Source organism: Magnolia sinica, chromosome 12 (genome assembly GCF_029962835.1).
Source record: "Magnolia sinica isolate HGM2019 chromosome 12, MsV1, whole genome shotgun sequence".
Taxonomy (NCBI): Eukaryota; Viridiplantae; Streptophyta; class Magnoliopsida; order Magnoliales; family Magnoliaceae; genus Magnolia; species Magnolia sinica.
Window position 1 is genome coordinate 19,979,519 of NC_080584.1, and position 7,293 is coordinate 19,986,811.

A 7,293-nucleotide genomic window follows, 5' to 3' on the forward strand; every position below is an offset into this window, starting at 1 on the left:
TAAATGGTCCTTGTTAGCTCATGTATGTGCCACATGTACAAAAGATTTTCTATTTGACACTTTGTGGAACTCATGGTGCCTGTGTAAATTTTTACATTCAAACTAACGACTGGCTCTCGTATTTCAAATGGCACAATTTTCATAGATTGGATGACCTTGTGTGCCCTAGGAGTTGAAATTTGCATTGATTAGACGATCTAGTGGCCCTTTTGACCCCTACCATCCTTGTAGTTCCACCATATCATATACCCATGTGATTATCTACCATCCATTAGATGAACAGTTTCAATTTCATGAAGTGATTCATGGCCGCAAAGAACATATTCCCTTAAAACAATTCCTAAGATTCTGTACCACCGTAAAAAATGAAGGAAATAAGTAACTCGTAGAAGTTAAAAAGTAAATGATATAAAGAAATAAACTACTTTTTCTTAAACATTACTTATTTAAGTTTAATAAACAAAGTAACTTAATTAAGAAAAATAATTTATTGAGTTACATAAGTTTAAAAAAAGTTACTTATTTGGTAGTATCACCAACGGGCCCTTAATGTTTCTCGAAATCCATTGAATGCAGAATGGTGCTAAACGTGCAATTTCAAGCCACATTGGATGGTTTGGATTGTTTGATTGGAGCATTTTCGGCCATACCCAAGTAAATGGGTCGAATTTCCGAGTTCAACTGTAAGCCCATGGGCCAGTCTTGGCTGATTTTTACGCCCAACTAATGTTGCCTGGTCCAGGCCCATTTCTATCGGGGCCCAGCACTACCTAGGTTCTGATCTATTCCCTGGGCCTGTTTCGGACATCATGGGCCGGTCCTTGCCTAGCCCAACGCCGTGATGTCCTCGAACAAAATAAGGGCAATTGTACTTTCATGATAGATTACATTGATTGGATGATTTTAGCCATAAGATCAGTGGCTAGCAAATGAATGGTCAGCAATCCAAGTTCGTTACTGCATGCTACTTGCAGAACATGTTTTTTCAGGAATTGAATGATACATTTTGAGCACCACAATTGGTGGGCCACTGCTATACTTTGCTTTTACCATCCATTTTCAAGTAATCGATTGGACCACACGACTGTCCGCTATGTGATTTTCAGGGTCGTGGTTCCTTGATAGTGGGGCCTACTAGATGAACGGTTTTAATATCTATACTTGTGAAAACTTGTAAAACTGGGAGCCATCGTTACTAGCATAGCAACTGGGCTCCGAATTCGTTTTGGTCTGCACCACGAGGCCCATGTATTCGATCTGGGTCTTGCCCAGCCAACTTGTTTTGCACTGGGCTACGAACTTGGCTAGGCTCAATCCTCGAGCTTGACTGGGCAGCTTGGCCTTGATTAGTAGCCTGGGTACCTCGAGCTGAGTTTGATTTAGTTCGAGTATAGATTTTATAGTTTGTAATATATATATATATATGGAAATGATACTATAAGGCCGACCTCATGGGCCCGATCATGATGTGTTGAACATGAACACCGTACATTTGCTGGGTCCCTTTGAAGTTATGGGATATCCTCAAAATCAGCTTTATATGGAACTCAGGTGGGCCATACAATTTAAAACCATGTAGAGAATTGCCTAAAACATATAAAAGTACTTGGTGGGGCCCACAAGAGTTTTGGATGCAGCTGAAACTTAGTCTGACCCCTTATCCAAGTGGGACACACACAATGGATGGTCTGGATTTGTGAACCACATCTTGGTAGACCCAATAAATAATTATGAATATTTTAATCGGAGGGTAACCCCTCTCAATTGTTGCATGTGGTGTGGCCCACCCAAGTCATGGATTGACTTGATTTTTAATCCCGTGGCCCACCATGAAATGGTGTATCTGATTGATGGGATAGATGTTCGACACACATCATGGTGGGCCCATACAGCTCAACCTCATGTGAAGTTTGCATGAGGTCGACCTCATAGTACCATTTCCCACATATATAATTTATTATAATATAAATAATATATAATATATAATTTATTTAAATATATAAATATATGTAAAATATTTATACTAAGCGAACCGATCTAAGTCGGATTGATATGAACTGAGTCAAGTTCTGAGTTGAGTTCGGTCTAGCTGGGACTTGTTTCCAAACTTTTTTGAGCTAAAAAAATCAGCTCGACTCGGCTCAAACACAGTTTCAAGCCAAGTTGTGTTGAGCTTTTCCGAGTCGAGTTGAGCAAGTCAACCGAGCTAACTCTGTTCGCGTACAGTTCTAGTTGGAATCAGTGATTTGGTTAGAGTATCCAGGCCACTGAACACAATCCTCATCTCGTAGGCTGGGCCCAGGCTTGGAACGGGTTCTAAGCCCACGGACTAGGAATAGACATGTTCTTGCATGTCCGGCCCATCCTCATTCGGTTGCAACCCATAATCACCATTCTATCGAGCAATCTCCACCGCAGAACCCCTCCGTTCTAGCTTTTCGAAGTGGGGCATGTTAATTGAGATATGGTCTACATTGCGCACATCAATAAACCCCAATGCACGCAATAAACTGTTAAGAACAATGTAATAAAATCAGGAGGTGTTTGAATGCATGAAAATCTTGAATTCATGTATTAATTTGGAAGTTCATTAATTTGTCATGTCTTCAATGAATTAAGAAATTTTGTTTCCAATTTATTGTTTGATTGGCCTTATCAAAATTTTATTTTGGAATGGAGGTTTATAGGGATTTGACGATCCAAACCATCTAATGAATAATTACAGAAATGGATGGTCCAAATAAAATATAATATAAAAACGAATCATGAATATTAATATTTGCCGTTCATTGTACAGTCACCCATCTCGTTCAGAACCACTTTGATTGAATGATTCTAGCCATCCGATCAGTTGTTAGGAAAATGGATGGTCCATGTATATTATTAAAAAGAAAGTCCCATCATTGATTTGGGTTATCCATCATGCGGGGCTCTTTGATTTCCTATCTCTCTCAGTACTTTGATTCTCACCAACTATCAACGTCTATGAAAATGTGTGGTATATATTGAGTATATTAGAATACGTCGACCAGTTATTGGTTTGGAATTATGCATATGATGGGGCCCACCTGTAGTTGTCTCTTTGAAAAGCCACTCTATTAGATGGTTTGGACCGTCCATCAAGTGGGGCCTACTCCAGTTGGGAGGAACGCCCACTTTGATTTGTGTGGAGTGCCTACCATGCATGTTGTGTATATGGAACTAGGCCGTACCGACGCTTCAGTTGACCTGGATGAAGGGTCGGACCTAACTCAGTTTGTTTTGAAATTCTGATGGGCCACTGTCATATCGAGGGTGGGCATCCTCTCTTACATTGTCCCCTGTGTTGTGGTCCCTCTGAGTGTTGGATCTTGCTAGTTTCTGGCACCTGCAGTAACATGCAGTGAAAAATCTTATGGACTGGTTGGATTGCCTCCATACATTACAAGGTCCCACATATGCCGGTACCACTGTAGCACGCCTCTTCCCACATGCAAGCACGGGACTTATGTTGAAAGGGTGGGTGCAGCCACAGAGACCACCCGTGGTGAAAACCTGGTTGGTCCACTCATCAGGGAGGCTAAAAGGCTCATCTGTTGAAATCAATTGACAGCCGATGGTCCCACTTGATATACTGGTGTGGTCCACCAAATGATTGGAATTGCCATGGTTCCGTTGATGATATTTTACATTGGATGATCTTCTTTGTATTAATGCTGTAGAAAGCGAGCCAACACAAAACAAGAAAATGTAAGAGGGACCAACAAAATAGAGCTTGGACTGCTAGTTTTTTAACAAAAAAAACACTCAATTGCGCGCATGAATAAAAAAGATCGCCAAAGAGCCTCACCAAACATGTATTGCTTAATGATCTGGACCAGAGAAGGCCCAATTGGAGGTAGAAGTGATCAGGACCGTTAGAACCGTAAAATAGTAGTATCTCGCAAACTAAAAAGAATTTTTCGACGTACCATATATGATTTGGGGTAGGAAAAGCTACTTTAGCCAACCAACCTGCTATGCTGGGTTTGTCCATGCTGAATTTGAAAGATTCCATCAGATCAACTGTTGAAAGTCATTTTTAATTTTGTTTTTACTATTTATAGTAAATTTTAATACGGTGATAACTCTTGTTCCTTTGAGCTTTGGGAGTCGTGTTCAATATGAAAAAGGCTTAGAAAAATCAGGAAAATAACATGGTCAAGCCAAATTGGACGGTTACTTCTTGTGGATAAAAACTCAGAAGTCTGGTAGAAATCAGAAGATCTATAAATAGTATGTTTGCTATCTATAGTAAGTAACATTTTTTTAGGGAGTTTGAGTTGGAGTTTGATTTTGAAACTTCTTCCTAAGTTTGATATTTACTATTTAAAGGATTGTAAATTCGTTTATTTTTTAAATATTATTATTATTATTATTATTATTATTATTATTTATCATCAATTAATTTATTTTAAATTATTAGAAATTATTTTATATTTTCTTCCCTTGTGGAGTCTAGGAATCTTTGTGAGGAGTTCAGAGAAACTCTGTGGATTCAGAGTAGTTATCCTAGAGAAAGACAATGATCGACCTCATCACATCGTTCCCTATGTCACTTACGCATAACACATGTGCAAGATATCGAGGCCATTGAGCAGGTGGCTTCAACCTATAAAAATGCTCAGACAAAAAAATCATGACGGCCAATATACTATACAGGTGGGTCACAAGTGTACGTTAAATGGGACCACTAAGAGGAGGGGAACGGGATGTACTATGAAAGCCGTACATACAGATTAGGATATGAGAGAGTTAATACAAAACTGCTCAAGGCCTCGACACGGGCCTATAGGGCGGCCCCTTCCCTAAAGGCCGCCCAGGTGATCAGATTCCAGACATCTTTCTTGACTGTTCACTTCTTCACGGGTGGAGATCCCTGATTCTTTATCCTCTGATTTGAACGACAAGGTACAACATCACATTTGACACCTAAGGAAGGTACAAGGTACAGTGATGTATGTACAGCTGACAAGAGTGAAGCTGGGGTGGGGAAGTGCTATAAGACCCTTGCCTTCAGCTCCTCGGCACGAGAAAACAGTTCCTGCAGTGAAGTTTGATGGATGTCATTTTCCCGTAGGGGACCAAAGATTCCATGCAGAAATATGGTTCATTGATGAATATAACAGCTAGATTTTTAAGCCAAGGATTTTGGTCCATCCATATGAGGTATGATATTCAATTTACCTTTTGTTTTTGTAAATCATGAGAGCTACGTTTGGCTTAAGCTGCCGGAGAAAAAAAAAAGATTCACCATCTTTTCCTATTTTCTGTTAGAATTTCCAAAATCATGGAAATTCTATTAAGAGTAAATAAAAAAGAAAATCCAAAATCGGGAATTATTCTCCACTCTTGAAATGACCATGAACCAAACATTGCCTAATTAACGGATGGAACACATCGAATCTACCGACAAAATCTATGGTCATGATCTAGGTAAAAGAAAAGCTACATGTTGACGCATGCTTTATGTCAGATTGGAATGTTTGGATGGCCATTCGACAAAATCTATGGTCATGATCTAGGTAAAAGAAAAGCTAGATGTTGACGCATGCTTTATGTCAGATTGGAATGTTTGGATGGCCATTGAATGATCATCCAACTTATTAAGTAGGATATGCTGCTCGTGGCTTTCAATTGTAATATGGTTGAGAAAGTTTCTTTGGAGACGTAAGGCATACGCATCATGGATGAAGCAAGCACATAGACATTAAATATTAGTTTGTCCAAGAGCATATGAATAAGCAAAAAAAATGTAGTTTTAAAAATCAAAACCTGGGCTGAACTCAATGCAGGATTGGCCTGACCGGTCTTTACTTAACATGACTAGTTATTCGATAATTAATTTAATATATTTATGTAAGATGAGGATAGTCAGTTAGCTTCATTAGTGATGTGTAATGTAAACAGGTGATAGAGATTAGAATGTGATTGGTGGGAGAAATCCATTATGTCTGGTGGGTTTTTGGTGAGATAAAGGGCTTAGATTTTTCCACCTTTTTCTTGTGTATTTTACTCATCCAAAACTCTCATTTTTAATGTGAAAAAGGGTTTTAGAATAGAAATAAAAAATAAAAATCCCTTCCATTTCACCACAATATGGACAATTGGATCACATACAGCATCATCAAAACAGTAAAAACGAAGAAGACTGGGTGCGTGACTCAATCAATTAAGGATGAGTCACATCACTTTACAAAGTCCAAATGGAGACAAGTGCAGCTTCTAATACAAGGGAGAAAGAAAATATGCTATATTATATTTTTCAAAAAAAAAGCTACTGCTGTAAAGAGAAGCACTTGTTTATGATGTTTCTACACTTCACAACACAGCTATTTATAAGATTAGCCGGTGTTTACAAAAGACATTGCTGCCCCTGTCTATTACATTCACCAGGAGTAAATGACATTGGGCATCCAACAGTTCTTACGGAGAAACCAACAGTCTGGAAGAATCTGGATGAGGCAGGGAGGATGCATCTGTTGGAAGAATCTGGATGAGGCAGGGAGCATGCATCTGGTTTGCACGTTCCAACAGAGTCCAAGAGCTGACTTGATTAGTCTTATCAATTTCGGACCTAGTCGCACTTTCAAGTTTCCTATCTGGTTGAGTTGACTCCACCGAGTTTGAAGTCTGAGTCATAACTTTTAAAATTATGGAATGAAATATAGTGTTTGGAGTTAAATCCATTTAGATGTGTTTACTATTAACTGTTTTCATTTGACGATGTTCGGGCTTTTTGACTCAGGGGAGGACGTGAGGTCGAGCACCGTCTTCCTCAAGAGGATAACTATTCCGAATCCACGGAACTTCTCTGGACTCCTCACAGAGACTTCTCGAATCCACAAGGAAAGAAAGAAGAAAATATAAATAAATTATAATAAATTCGAAATTGATTAATGAATGAGTAAAAACGAGTTACAACCCTTTAAATAGGGTACCAAGCAATGAGAAAGAAATCAGAATCAAACTACAACTCAAACTCCTAAAATCCGCGACTTACTATAAATAGTAAACTTACTATTTATAGACGGTCGTGATGTCTACTAGTGCGCAAGGTTTTCGGCCAAAAATAGTAAGTGTCCTATTTGGCTTCACCAAACTGTTCTCCTAATTATTCTAAGCTCTTTTCACGTTGGGCGCAACTCCTAAAGCCCGACGGATGAAGAGTTACAATCAAACTAAAACTTACTATTTATAGTAAAAACGAAATTAAAACAGGGAAAAGACTGTCGATCAAGGGGTTTTTCGCAATTCCAGGCTGCGTAATCCAGT